Consider the following 23,854-nt stretch of genomic DNA (forward strand, 5'->3'; position numbering starts at 1 on the left):
GTTTTTAATGTGACATGCTGGAAGTACAATGTATATTTAGCAACCACTTTGTTTGGACACTTGTCAAAGCACCTCAGAGCTGAAATAATGTTTCATGGTCAGGGTCCTGACCTGAAGATCTCAGCACATTAAAGAAATGACAGCCTGGGTAAATTTTCTGACAGCCACTACTGCAGTGTTCATTTGTTTGTTCTACAGATTAAGAAGCACGTGGTAAAATAAATGAAAGTTTTCTTTCCTATGTAGATTGAAAGGGTCCATGTAAATCTAGGATAAGAGAAAAGGACTAACTTTTTTTAGAGGACAAATGCCAAATCTACTTACAAAGGTGAATGGAATGTTACTTTTACATCTGGCTTGAGGCCCCCCAAATATCTTGCATTGTCTGACACTAATATTTCTCCATCTTTCCTACACTGCAGTGTTCATTCTCAGTACAGATGATAACTGACAAAGGAACTAGAGACATTAGATCTGTAAAGCACAGTAGCAAGGATTCTAAGTTGTTTTCTCCTAACAATTTCTCCTTCATTCAAACAGTGGATATCTAACCTGGGATAAATATCCTCAATAAGTATTTTTTATCCCATGTCATACATCTAGAGATATGACTCTGACCAAGTGTCACGAGTGGAATATAAGTAAGTTTTGGAGTACATTCCTGCTTTACTGTTCATTCATCTTTCAGCTGAGTGTGAATCCCACCCCTGGCCACATAGCTCCAGCTTTAAGTGATGAGATGAAACTATTTTGTCTATATGACTTTGTTATTCATCAAGCATTTAATAAAAATTTGGCTTTTGTATTCTGTCTCTTGTAATATTTTAAAAATTATTGGGTTTTATTTGCTTTTGAGATTTTAATATAATTACATAATATACTCTCCAATATCTCCTTCCAAAACCTCCTATATAATTCTCCTTCTTTTCTTTCAAATTCATAGCCTCATTTTTACACTGATTGCTGTTATATGCATTAAAAAGCACAAATGTCGGGTTGGGAATTTAGCTCAGTGATAGACTCTTGCCTAGCAAGGCCCTGAGTTCAGTCCCCAGCTCCAAAAAAAAAGAAAAAAAAGCATAAACCTCTCACAATTAAACTCTTATTTATATTTTATATAGTATAATGGTTCTTATATATGTCATTTTTACTCTATTTTTTAAATTTTTATAGATTTTAATTAAAATATTATTAGATTACTTTCTTCTCCCCTTCCCAGAATTACATTTTATGGGGAACTAAGCTCATTGACTTAGTGATGTGGACTATGCTTACTGACCATCTGTCATTGACTTTTCTGTAAAAGGAATAAACCTCTTGTCTTGCTTTGCCATTAATATGACAGAAGTAGAAACTTCTGTTAGTTGCAACTAAATCTGCTGTTCATACATATTATCATGCATTCGCATATCTTCAAAAGTTTTCAAAAGAATGTAGAAAGCCAAAAACTCCTCCAAAGATTTTTGACCACTATTTTCTTCTTACTCTATGATGTCTCTGAAACTGGCCACAGGAAGAATTTTATGTCTGTACTTGAATAGACTATTAATCCATATATTCATTACTGATAGGGTGTTTAATTGTCATTATTTATTGTCAAATTGACAGGATTTCAAATCACCATGGGCATGTCTGTGAGTAAATTCTTATATTAAGTTAACTGAAAGGGGAAGATCCACCTTGAATATGGGTAGTGTTTTTTCTATGGGTAAAAGTCACAGATTGAGTAAAGAGAAGGTAGCTGAACTCTAGCTTTCATCTTGCTGGCTGTGGATACAGGAGACATCTCACATCTTCCAGTATGCCTTCCGCACCATAGACTAGATTACTTGCACAGAAATCCCAACTAAGCCTTTCCTCTTTTATTTTAAGTTTTGGTCTCAAAACAAACACCTACTTAATAGAACTATGAATGAAATTCTTCAGCACTTCTGTGTATAAGTTCTTTACTATTCAACTATTATGTTATGATACACTCAAGTAAATTATCATAATTTTCTCTTAGCTGTCTCAAACTATTTTTAGTCACTATTTTCATACTGATCACCTTCCAGCAGAAGGAACTGCCTTTCAAAGATGTATTAAAAGGTACAAATCTTACAGTCCCACATAAATGTCATCACAGAATAGCACTGCTCTTTTTGATTGTTTCTTCCATTCTTTGACCTAGTTTCTTTCTAGAGAGGGAGAGAGAAAGAAAGCTGGATTGATGAGGAGGTGGAGAGGATCACAGAGGGGGGAAGAAAAAGAAAACTGTGAGTACAATGTATTGTATGAAAAGAAAATAAAATTTTAATTAAGAAAGAAAAAAGGGAAAGAGACCATTTTAGATGGCTAGCAAAAACAATTAAATAAAACTGGCTTTCAATAAGTGCCTATATACATATGTGAGATAATAAAAAGCAAACAAATGAAAACAAAACAAACCAACAAACCAAAAACCCAACTCTTCTAACCCACCCCACACCCCATAATCAGATGACTTTCTGCAGACATAACCTCTCATGGTCTCTCCATATGTCACATTCTTTTTTTTTTTTAAGGGCCATTAAGAGGGCTTTATTATTAGTTTGTAATTTTTTTTAATTTTACTTTTTTTTAACTTGAGTATTTCTTATTTACATTTCGAGTGTTATTCCCTTTCCCGGTTTACGGGCCAACATCCCCCTAACCCCTCACCCCCCCTTCTTTATGGGTGTTCCCCTCCCCATCCTCCCCCCATTGCCGCCCTCCCCCCAACAATCGCGTTCAGTCTTAGCAGGACCCAGGGATTCCCCTTACACTGATGATCTTACTAGGATATTCAATGCTACCTATGAGGTCAGAGTCCAGGGTCAGTCCATGTATAGTCTTTTGGTAGTGGCTTAGTTCCTGGAAGCTCTGGTTGCTTGGCATTGTTGTTCATATGGGGTCTCGAGCCCCTTCAAGCTCTTCCAGTTCTTTCTCTGATTCCTTCAACGGGGGTCCTGTTCTCAGTTCAGTGGTTTGCGGCTGGCATTTGCCTATGTATTTGTTGTATTCTAGCTGTGTCTCTCAGTAGAGATCTACATGCCGTTCCTGTCTGCCTGCACTTCTTTGCTTCATCCATCTTGTCTAATTGGGTGGCTGTATATGTATGGGCCACATGTGGGGCAGGCTCTCAATGGGTGCTCCTTCTGTCTCTGTTTTAATCTTTGCCTCTCTATTCCCTGCCAAGGGTATTCTTGTTCCCCTTTTAAAGAAGGAGTGAAGCATTCACATTTTGATCATCCGTCTTGAGTTTCATTTGTTCTAGGGATCTAGGGTAATTCAAGCATTTGGGCTAATAGCCACTTATCAATGAGTGCATACCATGTGTGTTTCTCTGTGATTGGGTTACCTCACTCAGGATGATATTTTCCAGTTCCAACCATTTGCCTATGAATTTCATAAAGCCATTGTTTTTGATAGCTGAGTAATATTCCATTGTGTAGATGTACCACATTTTCTGTATCCATTCCTCTGTTGAAGGGCATCTGAGTTCTTTCCAGCTTCTGGCTATTATAAATAAGGCTGCTATGAACATAGTGGAGCACGTGACTTTTTTATATGTTGGGGCATCTTTTGGGTATATGCGCAAGAGAGGTATAGCTGGATCCTCAGGCAGTTCAATGTCCAATTTTCTGAGGAACCTCCAGACTGATTTCCAGAATGGTTGTACCAGTCTGCAATCCCACCAACAATGGAGGAGTGTTCCTCTTTCTCCACATCCTCGCCAGCATCTGCTGTCACCTGAGTTTTTGATCTTAGCCATTCTCACTGGTGTGAGGTGAAATCTCAGGGTTGTTTTGATTTGCATTTCCCTTATGACTAAAGATGTTGAACATTTCTTTAGGTGTTTCTCAGCCATTCGGCATTACTCAGCTGTGAATTCTTTGTTTAGCTCTGAACCCCATATTTTAATAGGGTTATTTGTCTCCCTGCAGTCTAACTTCTTGAGTTCTTTGTGTATTTTGGATATAAGTCCTCTATCTGTTGTAGGATTGGTAAAGATCTTTTCCCAATCTGTTGGTTGCCGTTTTGTCCTAACCACAGTGTCCTTTGCCTTACAGGAGCTTTGCAGTTTTATGAGATCCCATTTGTTGATTCTTGATCTTAGAGCATAAGCCATTGGTGTTTTGTTCAGGAACTTTTTTCCAGTGCCCATGTGTTCCAGATGCTTCCTTAGTTTTTCTTCTATTAGTTTGAGTGTATCTGGTTTGATGTGGAGGTCCTTGATCCACTTGGTGATAAGCATGGATCGATCTGCATTCTTCTACATGTTGACCTCCAGTTGAATGAGCACCATTTGCTGAAAATGCTATCTTTTTTCCATTGGATGGTTTTGGCTGCTTTGTCAAAAATCAAGTGCCCATAGGTGTGTGGGTTCATTTCTGGGTCTTCAATTCTGGTCCATTGGTCTATCTGTCTGTCTCTGTACCAATACCATGCAGTTTTTATCACTATTGCTCTGTAATACTGCTTGAGTTCAGGGAGAGTGATTCCTTTCATATTCTTTCAAAGAAGTTTTTCAGTCACTGTTTCTAATTATATATTTGAATGATGATCAGATGAAAATCTTTCTACCCCATCAAACTGTAGGTTGATGAAATTTGGAGCTATTCCTGTGCTCAGAATCTAACCAAGTAGATCACAGTGATGGAATGCATGAATAAATTAGTGAGCAGTTCGTGGAGAGGGATGAGAATATCAAGAAGCTCGGAAAATAAAATGGGGCATACCAAACCACTCCCAGTAGTTTCAAATGTGTCTTGTATTGTTGGAAGAAAAGATTGTGTATATGTATATCTACATGTATATATGTATCCACATATCCACATATCCACATATCCACATATCCACATACACACATACACACACACATACACACACACACACACACACATATATATATATACATATATATATATATATATATATGAAAATAGAGATTATGTAGTCTGCGGATATGAGCTTTTAAGTCTAGGAGATAAATTGTACGAGTCAAATTTGAAATACAATCCTATTGTTTTAAGGAATTTGGTCTTTTCTCCTTAAGGAGTCAAAAAAGTGATGCTTCTCTTAGGAATATTATATTTCATGTTTGGAAATATGATGTCTGTCAGTGAGACAGAAACAGAAAGCCACTTCAGACAATTTGCCTTAATACCACAGATAACAGGCTGTGGAATCCAGATTTGTAGTCATGCAGAGGAAGGAGCATGGATATTAGTTTAAGGATAGGATAAATCACCTGGAAGTCAGTGAAATATTAAAGAATGTGAAGGGGCCTTTGCTCATGAATGTGCTCTGTTGTGAGTCCTTTATTTTGTTTGCACTTCAGGATTTCTTTGACATATGTAAAAATTCATACTTGTCATCACCAAAGCATACTATGAAATCATATATAGATTAGAGAAATCTATTCTTCTTTCTTGTTAGATGTATTAGTTATCCTAGAGACAATCTCGGTATATTTTGAATATTTTCTATCAGCATACTGATTCCTTTTTTACTTTTGTCTCTGACGGTTTTTATTCTGGCATTATGATACTTTAATCAACATCATTTTACAAACAAAAGTTATCTTCTTTTATTAAGTGAGGCATTCTTGAAAGGTGGCTTTCCTAATAATAATGAATGGCCAATGTTTTATACATATGCATATATATGTATCTATGACTATTATTTGATCATAAATTAAGATTTTTATCTATTTTGTATCATACTATATAAGATTCATAATTCTTATTTCATTCTTTCTATTTTTATACCACACCACCCTCACCTAGAAATCTAATCTACATAAAATATAGCTAGGAAAGGAAGTAAAATGCATGCTTGAAACCTGTGTATTCATATGGATCCATGAAACTACTTACAGCATACATTTGGATGTTAATCCTTTCAAGATGACAATACTTTGAAGTATTAGACCTTTGAAGTATGTATAGGTTCAGGTGGAGATTAACAGCAGGGAGCATGTCCTGGAATATAATATAGACCTTATGTGATGGAGGGGAAATGTAAGGAGTCTATCACAGGTCATTCAGAGTGGGTAAGTGATAGACAAGTTTGCAGGAGGAACTTGTCTATGCTATGATTCAGTAGCATGGCTCAAATAACTAGAACTCATGACAGCTCTCCCTATAAATCAGGTTTTGGCTTTATGGCACTAACTAGCCAATCAGTGGATAGTATCTCAGGTTATGAACTTTATCCTTCTTACTCTGAGATTGGCCATATTTCTTTTTCTGCTTATCTTTCTCTATAACATTTTCCACCATCGAACCTGCTCTGTATCTTCCTCTCTTACTCGCTTATCGGCTATTTCTTCTACAACATGTACGTTTATGAAGTCAGAACCTTTAGTCACTATGTCTAGAAGAGTACCTGACATCTATAAGGCCCTCAATAAATACTTTTGCATAAATAAATACTGAAGATAAACATAGTAATCTCTTGGTAACAGTAAAACCTCAAAGGATAAGAACCAAGGGAGAAATGAATTTATAAATGTGGTTGCATAATGCTAGCCAGATGTAAGTGGAACCAAGGAGCTAGTAGGAAGGGAAGAATGAAGGCAGTGTAAAGGGATGACTAAAGTTAAAACATGTGTAGCAATACTTCATTTCATCTAGACTAATTTTGAAAAAAGTGAAGATAATGAATTTGTTTTAGTTGTTTCAGTTTCTGTAACCTGCACATTGGTTACAGATTGGTTATAGATTGTATATCTATCTACCGAGGAGGTTTTTCACATATATTTAAATTTTCAATTTTTGTAGATCAAGAATACCCCAATAAAAATACCTTACTTTTCAACCTAGAGAAGCTTTTGAATTCAAACAAGTATTAAATGTCATAAAAGTAACTTATCTCTATTTAACTTACAGTTTTGCATATAGGATCCTAAAAGAATATGAAGAGCAACTGGAAAAATACCCCAACATAGTCAGAAGAAGATCATGAGCCATAGAAGTCCCAACTCTGCATGTCTCAGCCTTAAGTAATCCTTGAATACTGCTCTTCAGTTGCCATCATCAATATTTACCACAACCATATTGTGTCACTGATAAAAGAAAAAACAACCTACCAAACAGTCAGAATTAAAGCAGCTGCAATTTTTTCCCAAAGAAACCTGATTTTACATAATTAAAAACAAATATTTTTCACAAAAACAATGAGTTGAAATAAGTTGCCCCTGGAAAGTTTGCTGATTGGTCGAGTAGGGTCAGCAAAGAATTTCTAAAGATGTCTTATTCTTCAAGGCGTGATTATTTTATTTTCTCCCATGTTGAAATATAAGTTCAACAGTTTCATTAATTAATCATGAAAGCAATTATCAGCAGCAAAAAACAGAGGTGTTATATAACATGTTAGTGTCAGATGTTATGTGTACATGCTAAACTGTGTGCTGTAAATAATATTAATTTGTATTTGGCTTTTACACATAATGACTAAACCAGTCATTTGGGTGGAGTTGAAAGTGATGTTTTACGATGTTACTTTGTCTCCTCTGTGAAGCAGGTTTAGCAGTGCTTAATTTTCTTGTGGTGATTCTGGCAAAAAGATTTGCATACAATTAGAGGGACAATTTCTGTTCCTAGATGAGACACACACAGGCTGAAGTAAATATTCACTGTATGATTAGCCTGGCTTTTGTATCCCACTGAGGTTCACTCCATCCCAAGAAGTCAGTATAAATGCATGTCAGGGATTGAAAGTGAATGTTTTTGATTACTAGCTACTAACATTTTCCCTGGTGGTGCAAAGATGATCATGTAAATACAGCATGGCTTTGTGACCAGCATGCCAGCGATGAATAATGGAATCATGAAAGCTGTGCTTTCTTTTTAAACCATAGCTCTCACACTAGGTATTTGAATTCTTTAATGGTCCACTGTTGACTTTTTATGTCATGAACATGATCACAGTAGAATTTTAAAAGTAATGGCACCTATATTTTTCTAAGGATGCTAATAAATGTTGGCTTCCTTCCTTATGAGAGCATGAACTTGGACTACTCTGCCTATTTGAAAGAAGTACTTTATGTGGTCATAATAAGAAGAGGAAACCTATCACTACATGTTTGAGAGAATATATAGAACTCATGGATGAGTGTGTATGTGTGTATGCATGAGTGTGTGTGTGTGTGTGTGTGCAAGAAGAATGAAAAAATTGTTAATACAAATTCTGCTCAAACTTCTTGAAGTTAATAAAAATATTCCTTATATTATTTCACAAAATAGAAAAATGAGGAATATTTCCCAATTCAATTTACAATGCTGAAGTTAACCTGATTCCTAAACTACGTGAATATCCAACAAGTAAGAAAATCACAGAACAATTTTTCTTATGGACATAGAGGCAAGAATCCTCAATAGCATACTTGCAAACTGAATCAAAGAAAACATCAAGAACATGATCTGCCATAATCAAGTAGGCTTCATTGCAGAAGTGGAGGGGTGGGTCAACATGCATAAAATGATAAATATAATTCAACATATAAACAAACTCAAAGAGAAAACTCAGAATCATCTCGTTAAATGTAAAAAATGCATTGGAGAAAAATCAAATACTCCTTAATAAAATTAGGGACAGAAAGGATATAATAAACATTATAAAGTCAGTTTATAATAAGTTCTTAACTGAGATCAACTTGAATGGAGGAAAGAAACTCAAAATAATTCCACTAAACTCAAGAACAAGATAGGGCTGTTCACTTTCTCCATCCTTCTTTAATATAGTATTTGTAGTCTTAGCTACAGTGATACTTTTCAACTTAACTAATGCTACAACCCAAGATATAATCTACAGACCACATGAAACTCAAGAAGAAGACTGCCAAAATGGGGATGGTTCAATCCATCTTAGAAGGGGGAACAAAAATATTCATATTAGAAGATATGGAGACTGTGTTTGGAGAAGAGACCGAAGGAATGCACATCCAGAGCCTTCCCAACCTGGGGATCTAGCCCACATACATACAACCACCAAACCCAGACAGTATTGCTGATGCTAAGAAGTGCATGGTATCAGGAGCCTGACATAACGGTCCCCTGAGAGGTTCAGCCAGAGCATGACAATACAGAGACGAATGCTAGCAGCCAACTATGAAACTGAGAACAGAGTCCCCATTGGAGGAGTCAGAGAAAGGATTGAAGGAGCTGAAGGGGTTTGCAATGCCGCAAGAACAACAGTACCAACCAACCAGAGCTCCCAGGGACTAAACCACCATACAAAGACTATATGTGGACTGATCCATGGCTCTAGCTGCATATGTAACAGAGGATGGCCTTGTTGAGCACCAATGGAAGTCCTTGGTCCTATCACGGCTGGACCCCACAATGTAGAGGAATGTCAGAGCAGGGAGGCGGGAAGGCGGGAAGGCGGGAAAAGGCGGGAAGGAAGGGTAGATGGTTGGGTGTTGGAATGCCCTCATAGAAGAAGGGAGAGGGGTGATGAGATAGATGGTTTGGGGACAGGAAACCTGGAAAGGGGATAACGTTTGAAAACCTCATAGGTAGCAATGAATAGCCTAGTAAGATCACCAGTGGAAAGGGAAGCCCTTGGTCCTGCTAAGACTGAACCCCCAGTGAACGTGATTGTTGGGGCGAGGGCAGTAATGGGGGGAGGATGGGGAGGGGAACAACCATATAGAAGGGGAGGGGGAGGTGTTAGGGGAATGTTGACCCGGAAACCGGGATAGGGAATAACATTTGAAATGTAAATAAATACTCAAGTTAATAAAGAAAAAACGGAAAAAAAAATGGCAGTGCCTGTGGCAACATGCTACTGGAATCTTGGACTGTATCTTCCTCCCACTTGTCCAACTGAGAAGCCTCTGCCATTGCCCCTCCAGGATGTCTCTAAAATTATGAGCATTGACACTGTCACCATGGGCTGAGATGAAACTGGTGTTCTCAAACCAGTCATGATGGTTACTTTTGCTCCAGCCAATGTAACAAATGAAATCAAGTGTGTTGAATTGCACCAGGAAGCTTTGGGTGAAGCTCTTCCTAGGGACAGTGTGGACTTCATTTTAAAGAAAGTGTCTGTCAAAGATATTAGATGTGGCAATATTGCTGGTGACAGCAAAAATGACTGACCGATGGAAGCAGCAGTCTTTACCACTCAGGAGATTATCCTGAGCCATCCAGGCCAAATTAGTGCTGTGTCTGCTCCTGTTCCGGATTGTCACACGGCTCACATAGCATGCAAGTTTGCCAAACTTAAAGAAAAGATTAATCATCATTCTAGTAAGAGGCTGGAAGCTGACCCCAAATTCTTGAAGTCTGGTGTTGCTGCCATTGTTAATATGGTCCCTAGCAAGTCTTTGTCTGTTAAGAGCTTCTCTGACTATCCTTGACTTGATCGTTTTGCTGTTTGTGACATGAGTCAGACAGTTGCTGTGGGTGTCATCAAAGCTGTCGACAAGAAGGCTGCAGGTAAAGTCGCCAAGTCTGCCCAGAAAGCTCAGAAAACTTAATGAATGCTATCCCTAACACCTGCCACCCAAGTCTTAATCAGTGGTGGAAGAACCAATCTCAGAACTGTTTGGCCATTTAAGTTTAACAGTAAAAGACTGGTTAATGATAACAAGGCATAATAAAACCTTCAGAAGGAACGAATTTTTTATGGACCATTTTGTGTGTATGTGTGGCAGTTTTAAGTTATTACTTTTCAAAACCAGTACTTTCTAATGGAAACAATTTGACCAAAAATCTGTCACAGAATTTTGAGGTTCATTAAAACAACTTTAATGAGAAAACAACAAAACAAAACAAAACGAACTTTGAACTATCAGTAGCCTTCCTATATAAAAATGACAATGAAATGAGAAAGAAATCAGAGAGACAGAATCTTACAATAGCCTCAAAATATCCAATATCTTGAGGTAATACAAACCAAGTAAATGAACTTTGCACATATATTTATTTCATTTTATTACTTATTTAAATATTTCTATTTCTTAGAAGCCTTTTTGTTTCTAATGAGAAACAAAAATGGAGTTGATCCAGATGAGAGGTAAAGTAGAGAGAAACTGGAAAGTGTAGAAGAAGGGGAAACAATAACCAGAATATAGTATATGCTTATATATCAAACACTATATATTATTTTCAGTAAAAGTAAACATACATACCCTAACTGGCTTGGACAAATCCTTCTACACTGTGATTAAAAGTTAATCTATGAGGTTTAAAATAGCACTGTGAAGTTTCATATTTCCTTCTAGAAAGGAAGAATTTAGGCAGGAATATAGATAGATCTAAGCACTAAATCAAAGGCTTTTGACTAACATTGACCTAATTTAATGTTTTATGCCCTGCAGAAAAAAGGCCTTAGTAGTTTCAGGGTGCATTGTTAACCAAATGGTATCACAGTGCAGCATCTGAGGGATATTCTGAAGTATGAACTTCTTCTTTACTGCAATCTTTGCCCTGTTGTGACACTGGACCCACATCTGCCTGAGGCTGTTACAGAGAAGTTCAAGGTTAGAGACATAACTTCCCTGTATACTTGGAATGAGATCAGTGAACATCTCCCCAGTGGGAAGACGAAAAGCCACAGCAACCCCTTAAGAAATAGCTACAGTACCTAGGAGTTCTTTGTGGTAATAAAACTTTCTGGGTCAGGAATGAATCCTTAATACAGGGAATAAAATTAACTGAAACAGAATAGAATCATGTTTTTCATTGTCTTATAATTCCTATCACTAAGGAATATAAAAGTGCAGGCTCTAGTGTGAGAAAGAATGAATCTCTATGGATTATGAGATAAATGGTCTTGACCAAGAACTTCTCTCTCATTAGGATCTTTTACATAAAGGGAAGTTAATAAAGTTCACACTATGCCCACAATGCCCTTAATGTAATATTTGGTATAGATTAAGCGTGTCATTGAAAATGATCTATGACAATTAAATTTGATCAAATGGTGATGTTTAAAGGCTAGATGTTTTTTAACCCTTGTCATTGGGTTCATTAGACTGGTGTATTAGGTAGATATAAACCTCTTTTCAGATACTGTATTGCAGCATCTACAGTAAGTTTTTCCCCGATAGTTCTTAGGCTCAGATGTATTGCCCATTTATTAAAGTTTTTCAAATCTAAATATTTCTCCATTGTGATTTGAAAGTTTAGAGCTATAATCAAACAATATATGAATGTTTGGCCTGATTAAATGGTAAAATTTCTCGTTTTGCTTACAGAAAACAAGGTGATAGCAATTGCCTATCTACATGTTTCACAACATTTGATAAAAAATTTTCTACTTTGTCAGCTCATCACTTGGTTCTTAAAAGTATATTGATAAGGATTTATGATAAAAAAATCATCGCTCTAGAGTTTTGTTAAGTATGCTCTAGAATTACCTACAAGCTGCATTAATTGTTGCTACAGAAACAGATGCCTTTCAGTTGTTTGCTTGTTTTATAATAAAGCCTATATGCAGATGGTTTCCTGGATGGTACCACCCATATTTCACCTGCAGAACTAAGTTAAGACATTTCACTGTAATTTGTTACCTCCAACTTTAATTCAAGATCTTTGTTTCAAGTAACATTGATTAGACAGAATCTCTGTTTGCTTTAAATTTCCTTGAGGGAAATTTTCTTACTTTAAACAACCTCTCAATAAGGTCTTACATTTAACTATCCTTAGGAGGGCACCATTATGGTGATCTTTCTCAAAGAACTGGGGCAGTTGTCATTTGTAGTGACAAGAGTTACACAATCAATATTTTTCAATTTCCACCACATATTGATTACCAATTAGTCAGAGTATATATTAACTTTCATCATTATAATTGTCCTAACCTTTTCATTTGCAAGTTAGTTTTTCATTTAATTGGCTGCTATTTCTTTTATAATAATATGCATATGTGTATATATGTGACAGTAATATATCTACAATAAATGCATACACGTTTGCTATACACATATAACCATGCATATGTATTATGCAATATACACTATATATTTGTAGTTACTGCATTGTAATGTAATCCCTGGGAGAGTTCAGACATGAATATATATTGAAATTCTTTCTAACATTTTTAGTGAATGCATTTTCTTTGGTTTTTGCAAATCAGCTATTATAATTATCACAGTAATTTGCAATAGAAATTAGACATCTAAATAACTTGAAAATTGAGCTTGTTTTCCAGAACCAAAATTTATTTTTTTGTTTTAAACAGTATGAATTACTTACAAAAATACTATTCAAAGAATTAATATGTGTGGATTTCTCTGCAAGTCTAAAGCTTATTGCTTCTATTGATTTTATAGGTAAACAGGTGAAGAATTTATGCTTTGAAAAATAACATTGATTTGACATTTCACTTTTCCCAAATGTAAATGTATAAGTCATTTATGATATTTACTAAAATGTTAGTGAAGACTGAGCTAAGGATTTTCAATGTTTTTTGTTCTCCCTTGAACTGACTCCACGATAAAAGTGACCTTATCTACATGAATCTCTCCTTGTATCCAAGGAAGTAATAATCGTTGAGACAGTAATGATAAATGGTTTCCCAGGTTCAGTCACGTCAGCAAAGATACTTTGTTCCTAATGCCTTGGCTCCATTTTGTTTGATACTCAGTATTATGGCGTGTGGAAAATCAGTCAGCCAAAGCAAATGGTAGTGCAAGAATTAAGCACTGGCCACCCCAAGCTTTGGTTGACAGCTACAGTCTGTTTCTAGGTGAGTGAGTGAGACAGTCACTAAGGTCATCAGTTTCAATGATTTGACTGAAATATCTTGAGGGAACTTTGAGCAAAAATCACCTTGTTTAGTTAGCCCAGCTACATTTCTTTTTAAGTGATAGATGAAGAAAATAATTTCATAGAAATATTTTCCTTTTATGAAATTTGTAGATACTTATTATCTTCAAATATTTTCTTAGTGATATATCTTAGAAGTGTACAAAGACTTGTTGGAACATGGTCTAGTAATAGAGTTGTGTGAATAAAATTCTAAGTGCTTGTGATAACACTCCAAGAAGACAAGACATGTACTTTGTGACATCAGTTTCTTCAAAACATGAAATGTTTTGGAATATGTTTTCATGTGTCTCCCAGGTCTAGTGGATAGGAGGGAATTTACTCCAGATTAGTCATTAGTGCTTGAGTTATTATTCAATTAAATGTTTAAATCATCCTTTACATGTCTCTATGTAAAAACATGTTTTTTGCTGCCTGTGGCTTGTTCTTGTGATTGTATTGAACTTGAACTCATGAGAACTTTACTCATGTGACCTTTCTTAACCCTTAGAGTATAAATTGTCTGAGGCTCTGAATAAAGTTGGCTATTACCAACTTTATTACTTTAGTCTGACTTACAGATTGGCTTTATTCTCCCAAGTCCCTCCACCTCTAGAGAGGAGACAAAGACGCACAGTTTACTTTAAATGGTACGTTATGATAAAAGTGGCTACTGCATAGCTTGCTCATAATGCAGAATCTCTGGTTCCACAATTGTTCTTCAATTTTTTTTATTCCTTGTAGGGACATTTAGTATTTGAATTATATATTTGTAAAATACAGCTTTCATTAGAAACCATAATTTACTAAGCCTAAATATTCCGTTTGAAGGGGTGCTCAGAACATAATGAGATCAGAATATAATAGGAAGGCCAACCATTTGGTATGTTTAATAGTAGACCATTGTCCACAGAATAATCTATATATAATCAAGTATGACTGCAGGTGATGTGTTTCTCAGATTCATTTGTCCTGCTTAGGTTAATATATAAAGGATAGGTCAATCTGAAAAGGATGTTATATACCTTTACTTAAATGTTTAGGGCTGTGATATCTAACATTTTTATTTGAATGACGTGATTATGCAGTTTATTATACAGAGACTTTTAGAAGAAGGAAAGAGGGCACTGTTGAATAAGCCAGTAGTTCAGGCATAAACATGGACTCTGTAGGTAAAATGGATATAAGAGCCAGGGAAGAAGAAAGGAGAAACAGTGCCTTAAAGCAGTTTATGAACTTCAAATTCCTATGTGGTTGTAATAAATATTAGTAAAAAAAATCAGAAAAAAAGATATAACTAATAAAAGAGGGCAGAGATATTATGTGTAAAGAGGTCCCAGTACAATATATCACTTAATTTCCTTTATCTTTTTTCAGTCTTGCCTGTCTAGATGTCTAGAGACATGGGTGATTCTATTGTTACATTTATTTTTGGCTCAGAAACTTAAAACACAACTAGAAAATATTCTTAGAGGTAAAAGTCAGCAAATAGTACCTAATGTTTGGGATCAGAGAATTCTAGATTTCTACCATCTTCCAAATAAAATGTTGAAATCAATGCAGTTGGAACTCCATTCAAATATAATTGTAACATAATATGTTATTTTATTTAAGAAATAAAGTGGTTTGTGTATTTGGTTGCCAGTATCCAACTGGATCTCATTATTGAGCAGCTGTTTAAGTTTTAAATATAGAAGAATATTCAAAAGACGCTCCAATAATTGAGGCATTGAACTTTGCTATTTAATGCACACTATACTTTGTTTACAAACTAATCTAAAGTTGTTTAAAACAAAACATAATTGTATATTTGAAGAAAAAATATACTAGTACATTTAATGATTGAATGATTCCCATTACACAAGCAAATTGTGTTTTCAGTTCTTACGCATGAGGTATCAGAATGTGCTCCAAATTGGAGAAATCATAGTGACAGTGTAATCAAACTCCTGATGTAGACACAAAGGATGCTCCAGCATAGGGACATGACTTCCCCAAGGCAAAAAGCTGGTGATGGGAAAGCTAGTGGTGGCAAATAAGGATCTGAAAATAACACATTCTCATGATTCTGAGGATAACATCCTTGTTCTGGGGGAAAAGTGGACAGGAAAAAATGGGACGAAACTGGCAGTCTTACAGAACTTTGGTTATTTACTGCAGCCAACTTCCATTAGCTGTAAGAAGTGTTTTGAAAAATAAAAGAAAAAGGGAACGAAATGGAGCAAAGCAAGAGAGTATCTACTGAGTTCTCTTTAAAATTAGTCCTTTTAAAGCACTTAAAATCGACCTACAAAGTTTATTCTTCCTTCTCTTAGCATCACAACTTCCAGAAATTGCACACACACACACACACACACACACACACACACACACACACACACACAGAGAGAGAGAGAGAGAGAGAGAGAGAGAGACAGAGAGACAGAGAGACAGAGGGACAGAGAGAGACAGAGACAGAGACAGAGAGACGGAGACAGATAAAGAGAGACCGAAAGATAGAGAGAGGGAAGTAGGAAGGGAGAGAAGAAGGGAGGGAGGGAAAGGAAGAGAAAGAAGAATGAGGTGGAGGAGGAGGAGGAGGAAGAGGAGGAGGAGGAGGAGGAGAAGAGGAAGAAGAAGAAGAAGAAGAAGAAGAAGAAGAAGAAGAAGAAGAAGAAGAAGAAGAAGAAGAAGAAGAAGAAGAAGAAGAAGAAGAAGAAGAAGAAGAAGAAAAAAAGAGGAGGAGGAAGAAGTTGTCTTCAATCATTTAGTGATTAGGTGACTAGTTGGGTCTAATCTCAGCTGACCAGAAACAGTTTTGCCCTATGTTTTCTGTAGTCAGCACTGCCATATTTTTCCAATTCTTTTATTTCTTGCTCAAAATCAGTACCTGCCATACCTTTGGAAGAGACAAAGAATGTTGGAAGAGAATTAGTGTGTGTTCTTCTGCCCCTATCAAGCACACTGGCAGTTAAGTGCATATAATCTGGATATGGAATGACGTGTGCACATGTCCCTTCTCCCTAGGCATCCAGAAACCCACCCCACATACACATAGCATGTGCACACAGAAACAGAATACCCATAATGTGTCCACACAATGTACCCCCTCCTCCAACGTTGTGCTCTATTGCCAGAAAAACACCATCTGAGCTTGTGAGTAAATTCTTTGGTTCAAGCATCAACTTTTTTTTTTAATTTCTCAATAATTTCACCATTCTTCACTTCTTGATTTCACTGTTGTAAAGCTTTGAAAGAGTTTTTCTTCTTTGACCATGGACCCCCTTTAGTCTGTCCTCATTTGACAAGACTCATCTTTAAGACAAAAGTCACATTATGCTTTTCCTGTCTTGAAATCTTCCAATGGCTGCCTTCATTACTCGGGGAAAAAAAAAAGCAAAAGTCTTTATGGCTGTTTTGTTCTACTTATTCCCCAGATACTTTCTTTTCTCCTTGGATGCTTGCTCATTCTGTCCTACCCAAACTATATTTGTTGCTAAACACACAGACACACACATATAGACACAGACACAGACACAGACACACACACACACAAACAAAAACACATACACACACACACACACACACACACACACTTGCACTTATGCACATACACACACTCATCAGGACATTTAAGGTGCTGTTCCCTCTTCTTTGAATGCCTTTCTCCAGAAAGCCTCCTGACCCTATTGCCTCTATTAAGTTTCACTCCGACTGCACTTTCTCAATGAAATTGTCTCTGATAATGTAATTTAAAAATGACACAAAGTAAACAAACAAAATCAACCCTCTCATGTGTAGAAAATAATTGAAATTGGTAAATATTAACTAAATAAAGGAAAAATTACTCTTGCCTTTATTACTTGAAAAATTCACAATTCTCATCATTATCTCTAAAACCAGCTTAGATATGAGGGTCACAGACCTAGTAATGAAGAAAAGTTGTCCCTTTCAGTTTCTGCTCAGCTTTTCTGGACTATTTGGAAGAAAAGCAACAGCAAAAGTCATGATGATGAAAAGATAAGCAAAATTTTGAATTAACATAAATAATTTACTAAGGAATACATTTTAATTTCTGAAGGACAGAGAACAATGCAGATTTAAAAAAGACCATTTGTTTTCTTTAAGTTTAAAAAAAATCTTAATTTCATGTATAAGTCATATCCCTTCCTCCTCTGACAAACTCTGGAAAGCTTGCTCCAACGAACTTGAGGATGGAATCGTAGCCCCAGGCTGCTGGAATTAAGCATCCAGAAGCTGGCTTGCCTTCTTTTGCTCACAAGCAACAAATAAAAGAGAGCTTGCATGTTGATTTTTCCATCCAGAGTAAAACACAAGGCTCTTAAAAAAGGTGCTAGTGTTAAGATATGAGATACGAAAGATTCCCACTCACTTCCCACTTCTTTTTTAGTTGAGGTATCTGAATCAGGGGGGATTTTATTGGAAAGAGAGGGCTAAACAGACATTATATCAAGTCACAGAGGAGAGGTAAGCAAATAGATTTGTGCTGTGGAGGGAACTGCATTCCCAAAGATGACTCAGATGGAATTTATACTCCAGAGCTCTTTAGAAATGAGCTGCCCAACTTGTGTGCTTGAGTTGAAGGATTTCCATAAGTAACGAAGGGAAAGACAATATTTTCTGAGGATTTATGTGGTTGGTTACAAAAAGGTCTATAAAAGTAAGGAAAGATCAGAATCTCATAGTATAATACATAAAACGGGACAAATTATAAAGCCACAGAGATGGCAGAATGAAGGGTTGGCGAAGAGCCCTGCTTCTTTATGACATGAGAACTTTCATATGAAGGCACATTTTCCCTTGGCTTGAGTTCAAGTGATACATGTACTATTTTAGGAAATTAAGAAATTCCAAAAACATTTGATGACTTCTTTAAGCAATTGTAGCAAATTTTATAATGTAGTAAAGAGGAGCCATTGTTCAGGCCCCTTGGATGTTCAAATCACTGAGTTCTAGCATAGATGAGAGCAGAGCATGGTCATCTTTTGAACACCAGGTACAATGTGCATTTATTTGTATCCTCTATCATATATTTAGTAAATTTCCATGACTTTTACTGATGAAATTAAGAGACAATATTGGAACTGTAAGCAAAATAACTTGCTCAGAGAAAATTAGTGGTTCATCTAATATAAATATGTTGTAGAAAACAATATTGTCACTTAGTTGTTGAGTAGTAAATTATTGAATGATCTGAATAGCATTGGTGAAGAAAGGTGTGTGCTGAAGCGTTAGTAGTGGGAGAAAATCTTAGTATAAATTCTCAAAAGAAAAACAATTCATTCAATATTTTTATCCAATTAACATATAATAATAATAAATATTGTATTAGAACTTAGGGAATCAAGCAAAACTCAGAATTTTCTGATTCAAGGAGAACATACTTCACTGGTAACAGATTTTTTTTCACTGTACCCTTCCTGTTACCCTTAATTCCCAAGGTCCTTGTCCACTTGCCCCATCTTAATTGTACCTGTTTGGGCTTGCTACCTTGTTACACTGAGAAATAGACACCAGAAAGGCCTACCGCTGTTATCTTTATGCTTTTAGAAGACTAGGATCTGTCCTGTGAACTTCTCTTCAGGCTTGATGCGACCAAGTGCACTTCCTTTTTTTCCTAACTTCATCACTTGCAGCTACTATCCAAAAGCAGCACATAAACACCCAGGTTTGTTTTGAGGTTCTATAGGGACAAGCTTTGTTCATTGGATGCATTAATTTTATTATTATTGTTATTATTATTATTTTTATTATTGTTTTGAAAAGATATTTATGTGTTTGTCTGTGTTTTCATGCATGTGTGTGTACTTGCACATTTGTACATATATGCTTCTCACTCACTTGTGTGACCTCTCCCTCTCTCTCTCTCTCTCTCTCACATACACACACACACACACACACACACACACACACACACACACACACTCACACACCTGAGCACAGGTGCCCTTAGAGACTATAAGAGAACACTGGATCTTCTGAAGCTGAATTAAGGCAGGTGTGAGTTGTTTGTCTTGGGTTCTGGGAAGCAGAATAGGATCCTCTGCAAGAGCAGTACAGATAATCAGTGCCATCTCTCCAGCTCTAAGAAGCACCAATTTTATTTACATTACTTGAATTACTCCCGCACTGGTTCTTGGGAAATATCTGAATATTTTTGCAGTAAAAATTATCATATATATACATATATATATAAAGTATATAAAATCAAGACTGCTGAGTTATAAGCACTACACATATATTATCATTCACCCTTGCAAAGCATTTACCAATGCTTCTTATTGTGTATTTCATGAGATCTGTACCAAAGTGTACTTTATAAAAGATCAGCTGTAGATTGTCTGGGTTCCCCAGATTCAATCTCTGAGAGCTTCCTACAAACTCATCATGGGTAACTATGGAAGATAAAATTTAAGGTTTGTTGAAAGAATGTCGATGGCAATGATCATATTTGCATTTCCTTTCTGTACATATATGTATGGGTTTGCTAGTGAGCATACATATGAACACACATGCACATAGTAGTTCAAAGGAGGTTGTAACGCACTTCCCTCCACTGCTCTCTAATTCATTTATTGAGCCAGTCTCTCTAGATGACTGTGGAGCTCACTACATCTACCCAGACTACTCTTTTTGATCTACAAATCTTTCATTTCTGTATCAAGAGAGCACGAATACAAGTGGGCCCATTGCCTGATTGTTTTTTTACATGGGTTATGGGGATCTGAACTCTACTCTTTATGAATGCAAATCATCTCCCAATGAAGAGATGATATGTTTTATTATTGTTTTGAGGATGGTGTCTGATGTGAAGGAAACATACCTGTGATGTGCAATATGTGCCAAGCCAGGAGTAATCACAAGCAGATGGCAATGAGATGCAGATTCTGCCTCTCTGCTCCTTTAATAATGTGTCATCTCATGAAACTCACTACTTTAATGAATAATGTACTCCAGTAACTAACCTCAAATAAAACTCTTCTATGCACATTAACACTAAAAATGGTTGGCCACATGTTAGATCCCTGTTTTTTTGCCTCTCAGTTTATTGTATCCCAGCAAAGTAAGGTGTCAACACAGCAACTCTGCATTCAATACAGTCTCCTCTCTACCCGCTCTGCATTATACTTAGAGTATGAAAAGTGAGGTGGGGGTGGTGAGATTCTAATTAAATTGTCACACAAAGTCTTATGTTCCTTCCTTCTTAGGAGTTCATTTCTATTAACTGAAATTGAAAGTACAAAATGCTCTACTACTGAGAGAAGTTAAGGAAGAATAGAGCAACCTGGCATTCTATTAATGCCCAATATATCATGGTTATTACACTTCTATGATATTCAAAATGTCCTTTATGATGGTTACTGTCTAAATTCAAATATGCTCAAATTACTTCATCTGGGCAAACATTAACTCATCCATGTGCCTTTTTATCATACTATTTATTGTCATATTTTCTGTATTAACTATTACTTTTTTCCAGTTAGCTAGTGTAACACACACACACACACATACACACATGCACACACCACACACACACACACACACACACACACACACACACACACACACATCTTTTCGATTAAACTCATTTCAATTAAACCTATTCACTTCACTTTAATGATACCACTTTCTTAAATACCACCATTGGTGCCTGCTTTTGCAAACTTTATGACTTTACTCATTTTTATATTAATTAAAAGACATAATGAGTTAAATATATATTATCTGGGATTCCAATTTCCAAACTGCTAATCAATCACAATTCTTATTGTGATAATCATTTAATAAATGTCCACAGATGTGAAAATCCTTACTGAAATATATAGTTACATTTAGTTACCATTTGATTCTGCTTACTATTCCTATTGAGGATTAGTTTATTGTATTAAGCAGAAGATGGTTAAGGAAAGACCTAGCACAACATAATTTAAATATGTCATATTATATATCACTGTATTCTCATGGATTGTACTTTTATACCACATAGCATTTTACAAAAATAGTAAAGGATTATGTCATATACATGTGTATCATTCACAAATTTAATTTTGAATAGCTGGATACAGATATTTTATACTTAAAAGCTGACAATAATTTTTGCTTTGATTTACTAAAAAAATTAAAGGATTAAATGTAAATTTTAACAATAAAGATATATATATATATATCTTTATAAAGACTTGAAATAAGGAATAATATATTTCAATACATTTAGTATTAAGAGTTAGGGAATGTAAGGCCCTTTAGTGCATTATAATAAGATGTAAGTGAATGAAAGTCCCTGTCATCATCTGATATCACATATATAGCAGGTTTGAGCTAATTTTTCTCCTTGTTAATCATCAATGAGCAGCAGGCATGCTTAAGGCCTAGATGTCTGGTCCAATCCATAGTGACCTGAATGAATCAGCTCATGCCACACAACCACACTGTACAAAACCAAAACCACAAACAAACAAACAACAAACAAAAACAAAAACAAACATCTTTATTTGGCAGGGCAGTAATACTTTCAACTGACAGGTCATTTAACTCCTTCCATTGCACATTGAAAAAATGAATTTTCCAAGATTGCGATATGTAACCCAGGGGATATAGCAATATTCTTCCTTTTTACCCTTGAATACTTTTCTACTTATATTTTGTTCTATTTGCAAGGATTACATTCCATACTAGTATCTTTACTAATTTAGATCAAACAAGCAAAGATCAAGGCCCAAGCCTTGGAGTGGGTATGTGTACTTATAGTTGCTTACATTATAAATTTTTAGTGTGGGGTATTAAAGGCAACAGCTTTTGGAACAGTTTTTATGAGTCAGAGCCCCTTTATTCTTTCTCTCACTTCATACATACCTTCTTCTTAGATGCTTCACTGTAGTGTGTACTTTCAAAGCTATAGGGGTAGTTAATGAACCTTAAAACTAGTTCTTTACATAAACTTCTATGACACAAATCCAAATGATCAACATAAAAACTTTAAATAGAATAGAAGTACACAGCAAAATGATGACTGATGTGAACTGATTCTCTTGAATAAGCAATGGGGTAGCCAAGATGATGCCTGTAAAAAGTGATACTTGAAACTCAATCTTAACCATATAAAATTAGAAGTGTAAAAATTTGGAAGATATTTGGGTTCAGGCAGGAGAAAAATCACATGGTGCTTTATTCCACACTAATAGTTCACAAAGGAACATTATAGATTATTTTTTTGAAATTCAGAAATGAGCAACTAAGAAAAAAATACAGAACTACCTTGACTACAGCCTTCTAGGATAATACATCATCACTTCTTATTTTAAAGAGATGGCTTTAGTGGTAAAAAATGCAGTTTGCTCTTTTTGAAGACCTGAGTTATGTTTGATTTCCAGCATCTACATCAGGTAGCTCATAGCTGACTGCTATTCTAACTCTAGAGGATTCACTCCCCTCTTTTGTCCTGCATGAGGACCTTCACTTATAACTTGAGGAGGACACTCAGAAACAAACAGACATGCAACTAAAAATAAAAAGAATCATATGACAAGTGTCTCTTTTGTCAACATTTATTTGATGTCTATCAATTGCTTCAAAAATTTTCAAGTGTTCATTTTTTCATAAATTCCAGAAGAAAGTTATTTTGATAATAAAAATAGCCTTTTATGTGAAAAACTTTTTTGTTCTTAGTGTACTAAATGTTTCTGCAGACAGAAATAGTTTTTATTATAGTTTCACTGATGAATTTAACAGATTAATAATTATTTAGAAAATTTATATGTTACAAAGATATACATAGGTTGAGATAAACAATAGGTGTAGTTGTGCTCATGCCTTCTTGGAGCACTTCAGGGGACTATGAACAGAACAAATTATATTAAGTAAGCAACTATAAGGACTATACAGAGCAAAGGTCATTATTTAAGATCATCCTTGATGTGCTATAGCAAAGAGCAATGTGGGGGAGAAAAAGCATCCTTCCCATCAATTAACACGTTGTTTCCTGGAGCCTCTTGGTAAAGGATATATAAGCAGCAATAGAGAGCTAATTGCTGTAAACAGGACTTTTATGTTCATTTAGAAATTAGAATGAACTAACTTTTATTATCTGTCTT

The 23,854-nt window shown here is 35.7% G+C and overlaps 1 protein-coding gene, 1 long non-coding RNA gene and 1 pseudogene across 10 annotated transcripts in view; 2 read left to right on the forward strand and 1 right to left on the reverse strand.

Moving 5' to 3' along the window:
* LOC120094073 (uncharacterized) overlaps positions 1-7,178 on the forward strand; it is a 43,500-nt gene extending 36,322 nt beyond the window's left edge. For 2 of the 4 annotated variants that reach the window (NR_190855.1, NR_190856.1), the window contains 2 exon segments: positions 2,171-2,255; positions 6,894-7,178. This is a non-coding gene — a long non-coding RNA (uncharacterized LOC120094073). 4 annotated transcript variants of the gene reach the window in all.
* Positions 1-23,854, reverse strand: part of Gria4 (glutamate ionotropic receptor AMPA type subunit 4) — a 454,905-nt gene that overhangs the window by 165,885 nt on the left and 265,166 nt on the right.
* On the forward strand, positions 7,774-10,489 carry LOC148003930 (elongation factor 1-alpha 1 pseudogene; annotated as a pseudogene).

This window comes from Rattus norvegicus, chromosome 8, assembly GCF_021556685.1.
Source record: "Rattus norvegicus strain SHRSP/BbbUtx chromosome 8, alternate assembly SHRSP_T2T, whole genome shotgun sequence".
In the NCBI taxonomy this organism is placed as follows: Eukaryota; Metazoa; Chordata; class Mammalia; order Rodentia; family Muridae; genus Rattus; species Rattus norvegicus.